The sequence below is a fragment of the Rutilus rutilus genome (assembly GCF_951802725.1).
Source record: "Rutilus rutilus genome assembly, chromosome: 12".
In the NCBI taxonomy this organism is placed as follows: Eukaryota; Metazoa; Chordata; class Actinopteri; order Cypriniformes; family Leuciscidae; genus Rutilus; species Rutilus rutilus.
Window position 1 is genome coordinate 22411127 of NC_140217.1, and position 9889 is coordinate 22421015.

Here is a 9889-nt window from a genome sequence, read left to right on the forward strand (position 1 = left end):
TGGAGGAATACACTCCCTATGTGCGTCTCCTCCAAACCCCCACTCCAACACTCCCTCCCCAAGCCAACAGCTCTCCCTGTAGGCCACTTCCATGTCCCTTGTGTCTCAGTAGACTGACTCATCCTTATGATAACCTGTGCACTATTAAATCTCCCAAAGGACCACAAGTCTGTCAATGTGCTGCTGTGACAAACAAGAGGGATGCTTTCAAGGAAACAGTGGTGTTGAGGTGGTTATGAGTGAGCAATCAAGAAGCAAACAAAAAAACACACTCTAACTGACCAGAATTTACACTGACAGCTCAGAATACAACTATAAGGTCAGATTTTTTTTTTAAACATCATGAATTATTAGTTCATAATAAATATCATTACATTTTTTGGGGAGTCACACCACCTTACATTTTACAATATGAACTAACCTTAACTTGTAACACGATGGTCATGCTATCTGACATTTTAAGATATTTTTTTCTGCATTAGACCATGACTTTGTTTTGTAAGCAGTGAAGCAGTTTTGGTTAAAATAATAATAATAATAATAATTCTAAGAAATATTGATAAAAGTTTTATTAAAAAAGTTTTAACTTCCAGATGATTCCGTTTTTTTCCCCTTCATTGTCATATCAATTGTCACCCTGACATTTTAATTAAAATACTAAAATGTATTAGTCACTGTATAAATTAATTGCATTTTAATGCATTTTTAAATAAAGATAAAAAAAAATGTCATGTCATTCAATGACCGCTAAGAATATGACTAGATTAAATGTAGGCGTGATCATAGAAGTCTACAAAAAAATCTATTTCTTCACATTTATGTAGGCAATTGCTCTACAAATTCTACTGCCATTGTTTTGACAGATGTCATTTAGACGTTTTAAAGCTTGCTTTTGTGCAAGCTTTGAGTGATGTGGAGAGATGTGTGACTATGTATTTGCAGCAATTACTCTATTAAATCTATTCAAATTAGAGTCTGTTTCAGGTTTCCCCTGACAAAATGAAATTTGATTTCCAAAATGTTCTCTCGTCTTTGCTGCACAAAGAAGCCGTTGGGGATAGAGCGAGTGATCGCTGGAGAGGGAAGTGGGCTGGAAGGCAAATCTAGGTGATGTGTATGTTCTTAGAGTGCCCCTGGGTCTATCTTGGGTAGGCAGGATCTGACAAAAAGATCTGTAAGGAGGAAAAAAATCCTCCACTCTGCTCAAGCACGGGAAATTAAGCCCAGATAAAGATTCTTACTTAAAACACACCTTCAATTCTCGTTTTCTACATCTTTTCTCCCAACAGTCGCAGGAGAAATTACCAATTGTTTCATTATATAAACTCCCAGAAGTACCTGCCGTTAAGACCTGTAGGTTCTGGCGCTGTCCCAGGCTGGCCTCCCTCGGGTATTTGTTCAAAGGGAAACTCCACTGAGCCTCCCGGGGATGTTTAACTGATTGCAACAATAAGTATTTAGAGTATTAACTTCTGTGGGAATTCAACAAGTTTGGTTCTGTCAGAAGCTGAATTTAACTGTCAGGTAGCTTTACTTTCAAAGGGTCCCGACAGAAGTAATGACTATTGGCAGGTGTTTATTTTTTATTATTATTTTATTTCTTCTAATAAACATGCAATTACCATTGGTGCGGAATTTTAAGTCAGGAATTCTCAGTTTATCTCAATCAATTTAGATGATAGTCAAAATTTAGATGATTGCCAAATATAAAAAAAAAATGGAAATTGAAAGCCTTGTTTGATTCTTCATATCAAAACCTAGATCGGAAGAAGGTTAAGGGATTTTTTTATGAGAGGAAGGATGAATTATTAACCGTTTTCAGGCGTGAAATATTAAGTTGAAGTATATAATTTAGGGTTTCACATACAGATGTAATTCATATTGTTTAGGTTCAACATCTTTAAATATAGCAATTTGAAAATGAAATAGATTAAATTTAATTGATTAAAAACTAACATTGTGCTAGTTTGATGATTAGATTTAGTAATTGTGGGTAAATGGATTGAATTCCCTCCTGCTATGACAGTGACATATGATGGAATATAACAAGAGCTTTACAAAAGAGAACAGTTATGTGTCAGTTGACATCAAAAGACAAAAGCCTGACTGACACTGAAATGAATCTTTGAATATGTTCAAAAAACTAGTCTGCTGAACACCGCAAAGCTATACTATAGCGCCCTCTGTCTTTTGCAACTAGTACACAAATCTTCTGGCTAATAGAGACCAAAGTAAATTTCAAATCACATTTTGATACCAATAAAAAATATCCTCTTTATAGCTGCTCCAGCTTTCTGACCTCACACAATCATCAAAGGATAGCAAACTTACCACTGGAGCGCACATGCATGAAAACTGTTACTAGTTGTGAAGTTCCATAATTCAATAAGTTTACATTTTGAATAATTTATAATGAAAAATGTGAAAGTTTAAGAAGCCATACTTGCACAAATAAAAGATATTTCTGGGGGGGGGAGAAGCATGTCTGCATGGTGCCCTGCTGGTGTGTAATTTGTGGTGAGGTGTTCTGGCCTTTTCCAGCCCCTTTTGGGCCAATGATTTTCTCTTGTCTCTGTGTAGCACTGACCTTCTGAAAGGCAGCTGTGTGGTTAAAGCAGTCAATTTCCAAGGCCCTTGTAGCTCAACTCAAAACTCCATTATAGATTTTACCTCCGGGGGAACCAGAGGCCTTGCAAGGTTTTTCACAATTTTACCTGTGGAAAAAACCTAAAAGGACGGGCCACTCTCGAGAGGGCTGCTTAGGGTTGATTGGGGATTGTGAGGGACTGAGAGTGCCAGGTGTGTACCCCAGGACACCAGCCTCATCTTCATGTGATAAGAAGGGGGGGAGGCAAGAGCGAAAATGGAGCTTTAAAAACATTCGGATGGCACTGAACCCTTGGCATGACAAGGCCAGCGCCTGAGGGAGATAATGAGAACACAGCTCAGAATCTGATAGCAGCTACGTGGAGTTTAAAACACCTCCTAGCAGGAGAAAAAGAAGAGAGACGGAAATGGATATATGACGAAGAATGAGCAAGTAACAGAGGGTGGGAAAGATGGAGGCCTCCGAAGAATACAAGTAACAGTTATTAAAAAAACCAACAGTTCTCTTCCCTTGAACCATGTGTACTAACAAGCCAGGCGGGGGCCAAAGACTCAGCCAGATCCTATCAGGACATCTGTCACTTTGTGGTGACAACCTCCTTTAATAAGTGACAGGGCCTTAGTGCTCGTGGGTGCATGCTGGGGGAGGGTTCCTCCACTCTGAGCAATAGAGAGGCCACTGCATCCATCAAAGTCATGCAGAGGATGCCCTTTTTAAAACAACTTGTCCCAATTACAGCCAATAAGCACCAAATGGTGCCCGGAACACCCAGGCGGGGGCATCTGACATCAAAGATGCCAAGTGAAAATACCCGCGTGAGGTTTGTGTGGCAATTAGAGGACGTAAGCTGCATTTCATCACCAAATGTTTTCAAAATAAGTCTTAATTTAGCGGTAGTAGTAAGAAGAAAGACACTGAGAGAGAGAGATTGTAAGAGAGGGAGGGGGAGATGCCCTAAAGAAATCATTAAAGCATAATTACTGCTCATCATCTCTGCAAGTGCTTACAAAGTGCCAGTTCTGGATTTGTGCTCTTTTCCCTTGGGCAACACACACACATAAACATACACACAGACACAAATAAATTCAAGGCCATACCCTAGATAAAAGTTTTACAATCAATCTCTCACTGGGTTTAATGCCCAATTAAAATTGGAGCTTCAGCATCTAGAACAGACTTTTTTTTTTCTTTCTTTGTATATCAGTAGTTCTTTTTGGTATTTTCTAATAGAATATCAACACACATTTATTGCACAGTCTGTCACTTGTCTGTATAGTTAAAGCATATGCTAATAAATTTAGTTTAGCATTGTGATAGTTTTATGATTTTTATAGAAGTTTTTATTTCTTTTTTTTTCTGTAAAGCATATGTGTTCCATTTTAAACTTCTGTCATTTCAGACCACATAATGAGTCATGATAATTCAGTGTGAACAATCATTAAAATAATAAGGTTTTGTCATGTTTGGGTATGTACTGTCCCCACCTGACGTGGAATTGCGGTCTCCTTAGAGGGAAAGCAATGTGGAAATTTAAAAAAAATAAAATAATCGCATATTATATCGTAATAGCAATATTGGTAAAAAAATATATAAATATATACAGTGAGGAAAATAAGTATTTCAACACCCTGCTATTTTGCAAGTTCTCCCACTTAGAAATCATGGAGGGGTCTGAAATTGTCATCGTAGGTGCATGTCCATTGTGAGAGACATAATCCAAAAAAAAAAAATCCAGAAATCACAATGTATGATTTTTTAACTATTTATTTGTATGATACAGCTGCAAATAAGTATTTGAACACCTGAGAAAATCAATGTTAATATTTGGTACAGTAGCCTTTGTTTGCAATTACAGAGGTCAAACGTTTCCTGTAGTTTTTCACCAGGTTTGCACACACTGCAGGAGGGATTTTGGCCCACTCCTCCACAGATCTTCTCTAGATCAGTCAGGTTTCTGGGCTGTCGCTGAGAAACACGGAGTTTGAGCTCCCTCCAAAGATTCTCTATTGGGTTTAGGTCTGGAGACTGGCTAGGCCACGCCAGAACCTTGATATGCTTCTTACAGAGCCACTCCTTGGTAGGGTTGGGTATCGAGTATCGAGTATCGATTGGAACCGGGACTAGCTTTGCGATTTTCCCGGTATCGTTCAAAAGTTTTCATTTCGATTCCTAGTTTCGATTCCTAAAGCTTAAAAGAAAGAAAAGTTTCGATTCACAGTCCGCCCGGCGCCGACCGGAAGAAGAAACCGCTGAACACCAACGAAGAAGCGTCCACCGGAAGTTTTGGTATAACGAGCGATCGAACATGGACAGCGTGCGTCGGCGGTCCAAAGTGTGGCTTCACTTTTCGAAACAAAACGAAATCTCGGCAAAATGCAACATTTGCAGCAAGATTGTTTCGTGCATAGGAGGGTGCACGTCAAACATGATAAAGCACCTCCGAGGTCATGGAGTGCAAGTAAATGTGTGCCCTGTATTTGACGCGCTGCGCAGACCGTCCTCCGCTGCCTCTTCCTCTGGCTCCGACCCCCAGCCTGGCACCGCAGTGACTACACTGCAGTCCGAATCCGGTAAGTAAAACAATACATACAAAAAATAATATGTCTTGCGCCAACATTGAGGCAGCTAACAAATTAGCCCACGTATTTTTTCATAGACAATTTACAACCTGAGATTGCTACAGTTAGCCAGGCTGATGATGACTCCAGGACTCCGCGATGTGCTGAGCCTAACGTTACTCCGTTCACCATAGCGGCAAGGGGGAAGATGTCAGTGCAACAAAAGGAAGAGTGCCACAGAAAGGTCACTGCACACATTGTGAAAAGGCTGCATCCCTTTTCAGAGGTGGAATCACCAACATTTAGGTTAGTTAAGCAGTAACGATAGAGCTAAGCTAATTGATACTGAGCTAGGGTCGCGTTTCATAATATGTTTGTTTATGTTTGCAGGGACATGGTGAAAACTCTAAACCCAAAATACACACCACCTTCCAGGGATTACATTTCAAACACATTAATCCCATCGTGGTACAAGGTTGAGAAGTCAAACATTATTACAGAGCTCAGTGAAGTCAGCGCTGTTGCACTCACATGTGATGGCTGGAGTAGCATCACACAGGACCACTACCTCACCATCACAGCACACTATATAGAAGAGGGCAAAATGCAGCAAAAAGTGCTAAAAACAAAGGCTGTGTACAAAGCACAGACCGGTTGTGTTGTTGCAGAGGAAATTAGTGATGTTCTGTCAGAGTTTGGCATATCTGATAAAATTGTAGCAGTCACCGTAGATAATGCTGCCAACATGGATGTGGCTATTAAGCGCCTGCGATTTGTAAAACTGTGCTGTTTCGCCCATACACTTAATTTAGCAGCACAAAGTCTATACTCCCTAAATTCAGTGAGTCAGTGGGTGGCCAAGGTCCGAACCATTGTTGTGTGGTTGAAGAGGTGCTCAATGGCCAAGGTGGTTCTCAAAGAGAAGCAACAACTTCTACGTAAGTCAAAGTTCACTTTATTTAACTGTTGTGCATTTACAGTGACACGTAATGACTTTATATGTCTGATCTATCTTATTATTATTTATGAGCTCTGCAGTACTACAGTATTTGAATACAATTGTACAAAAGTATTGTTTGTCTCCTAGGATGAAAAAGCATCTGTTATATGACTTAAAAAATTGATGTTATTGTTTTTGTCAGAGCTGCCCCAACACTCACTCATTCTTGACGTGAGAACACGGTGGAACTCTCTGTACCTAATGCTGGAGAGATTCACAGAGCAGTACCCTGCAATTCAGGCAGCCAGCTTGGATCAACGGCTGAGAAAAAATATGGATAGGGACAGGTAGAGATAGATAGAAAAGTTCAGACAAAAAATGCCAGTACACACAAAATACGAATTCAAAGAACAGTATTAGTGAATGTACTAAATCTGCTAGGGAGTGCATATGTTAGGTGTTTTGTTAAGAAAAAAATATAATATTTTTATTACTCCAATCTATGTGTTCTTAATTCTTTAACATACAGACTTGCTCGGCTAACTGAGGAGGATTTTAGGAAAGCTGAAGACTTCATCAACCTGATGAAGGTGCTCTACACCTCAACACTCTGCGTGTCCTCCGAAAAAAGTCCCACATGCGGACAGATTCTGCCTATCCTCAAAAAGCTTGAGGCACACCTGGCTGTAAAAGAGGGAGACACAGTCTTTGTGTCAAGTCTTAAAAAGCAGGTTTGGGCAAACCTATCTAAGCGCTACCAGGTAAGTGACTGAGGCAGGGCACCTGGAAAGAAATTGTTCTAGAATAGAAATATCCTGTGGCTTGTTAAAACATTTAAAGAACACGTGTTTTGCAGAATGATGAGATCAGGAACTTTCTCCAAGTGGCCACTGCATTGGATCCACGCTTTAAACATAAATTGGATGATGATGACACCATCTGGGACCAGATCCAGAGAAATCTGATTGAAAAGGTGAAATGTCATTCATGCACACAACTGTCATTTTCAGCTATTAAAATCTAAATGCTAATTATGTTCTTTGTAGTCAACAGAGGAAGACGGTGGAGCTGATGGGGACACCATGCAGTCTGAGAATGAGGATGAGCAGGAGAGTGTAAGTGTACAATAGCTGATACTATATAGGTTTTCAATTTAAATAATGATCATGCCTTTAATGGAGGTTTTCCCTTTTTTTTGTGATAAATAATACTGATGAACCTTTTGTTTTGTTTTTTAGCAACAGCCTCCCTGCAAACTGCCCAGGAAGACTCCACTGGAGGAACTGTTTGCTGAGGAAGAGGCACAGAACATAGTGTCACAGCAGAGCTCCATGTCCATCAAGAAACAAGTGGAGAGAGAGCTGCAGATATACAAGGAAGTTCCACTGGTCCTTATGTCTGAGGACCCTGCTGCATGGTGGTGGAACCAACAAAAGACTTATCCTTTGCTGTCAAATCTCGCTTTCTCTTATTTATGTGTTCAAGCGTCATCTACTCCGAGCGAACGTGTTTTCTCCACAGCAGGAGATACAATTTGTCCAGAACGCTCACGCATCCTGCCTGAGAAAGCAGATATGATAATTTTCTTGAACAAGAACTGTTCCTGATTTTATAATATACCTGCTGCTAATCTGGACTGAGTTTTAAAAGTTGTCTCTAATAGTTTATTTTCTATTCTGCACCAGGTTAGCCCATCAGTGGGAGCAAGGTAATGTTTAAGTACCTGCAGTATCATACACTGTCATGTGTAAATGTTTGTGAGGTTTTCAAAAATAAAGCTCTCTTGAGGAAAGTGTACCCCTGTGAAAATATATTCATAATTAATAATATTTATATAATATTCAAGTTCATAGATTTAAAATGTATATTGTAGTTGAAAACAGCCCTGTGAGAAATTCATAGTAAAGTTAATAAAAAGTAAAAAGTTCATAGAATTCAAATTGATGGAGAAGGTCAGACTATTTTCTTCAGAAAGACCGTTGGTTAGCTAAGCTCATTTAAAATATCTTAAACTTTTTTTGACCCTGCCTCTTAAAAGAATCGGAATCGAGAATCGTTGGGAACCGGAATCGAAACAAGGAATCGGAATCGGACTCGGAATCGCTCAAATTTAAACGATACCCAACCCTACTCCTTGGTTATCCTGGCTGTGTGCTTCGGGTCATTGTCATGTTGGAAGACCCAGCCTCGACCCATCTTCAATGCTCTAACTGAGGGAAGGAGGTTGTTCCCCAAAATCTCGCAATACATGGCCCCGGTCATCCTCTCCTTAATACAGTGCAGTCGCCCTGTCCCATGTGCAGAAAAACACCCCCAAAGCATGATGCTACCACCCCCATGCTTCACAGTAGGGATGGTGTTCTTGGGATGGTACTCATCATTCTTCTTCCTCCAAACACGTTTAGTGGAATTATGACCAAAAAGTTCTATTTTGGTCTCATCTGACCACATGACTTTCTCCCATGACTCCTCTGGATCATCCAAATGGTCATTGGCAAACTTAAGACGGGCCTTGACATGTGCTGGTTTAAGCAGGGGAACCTTCCGTGCCATGCATGATTTCAAATCATGACGTCTTAGTGTATTACCAACAGTAACCTTGGAAACGGTGGTCCCAGCTCTTTTCAGGTCATTGACCAGCTCCTCCCGTGTAGTTCTGGGCTGATTTCTCACCTTTCTTAGGATCATTGAGACGAGGTGAGATCTTGCATGGAGCCCCAGTCCGAGGGAGATTGACAGTCATGTTTAGCTTCTTCCATTTTCTAATGATTGCTCCAACAGTGGACCTTTTTTCACCAAGCTGCTTGGCAATTTCCCCGTAGCCCTCTCCAGCCTTGTGGAGGTGTACAATTTTGTCTCTAGTGTCTTTGGACAGCTCTTTGGTCTTGGCCATGTTAGTAGTTGGATTCTTACTGATTGTATGGGGTGGACAGGTGTCTTTATGCAGCTAACGACCTCAAACAGGTGCATCTAATTTAGGATAATAAATGAGTGGAGGTGGACATTTTAAAGGCAGACTAACAGGTCTTTGAGGGTCACAATTCTAGCTGATAGACAGGTGTTCAAATACTTATTTGCAGCTGTATCATACAAATAAATAGTTAAAAAATCATATATTGTGATTTCTGGATTTTTTTTTTTTAGATTATGTCTCTCACAGTGGACATGCACCTACGATGACAATTTCAGACCCCTCCATGATTTCCAAGTGGGAGAACTTGCAAAATAGCAGGGTGTTCAAATACTTATTTTCCTCACTGTATATCATAAAAATATCTGTGGTAAAAAGGAAAAAAATAATGACTTGACTTAAAAAAAAAAAAAAAAAAAACACAGCTTCCATGCTTCAAGAAATGCATATCGGATAGTGAGCATCTGCAATTGATTCGGGATCGGGTGGGTCAAGTATTTTATTCTTCATGCGCAGCTAACCCAAGGAAAAGAAGTACGATTATTTTAATTATCAAACACTTGCCATTCATTCTTGAAAATCATATTAGAGACCCAGAGGGTAGATTTACTTTGATCACTGGCCTAATATTTGGCCATCATATTACTGTTAAATGTTTATGCGCCAAATGAAGACTCTCCCAAATTCATATCCAAAATGATTTTGATATTCAATGAACACTGCAAAGGACTAGGAGTCTGCGCCAGAGAATTGCGTGATGAATGAAAGATTGGACAAATCCTCATCAGGCACTCTAGTCAATCCTAGATCCTCTTTGGTTCTTAAAAAAAAAAAAATATGCAAAGAGAGTGGTTTAATTAATAGCTAGAGAG

General features: G+C 39.8%; 1 long non-coding RNA gene across 1 annotated transcript; it reads left to right on the top strand.

Annotated features, from left to right (window-relative positions):
• Positions 1–6992: 6992 nt before the first annotated feature.
• Positions 6993–7411, top strand: LOC311301694. Its single transcript, XR_014629490.1, has 3 exons — positions 6993–7079; positions 7153–7221; positions 7345–7411. It is a non-coding gene; the product is annotated as an uncharacterized lncRNA (long non-coding RNA).
• Positions 7412–9889: the final 2478 nt, after the last annotated feature.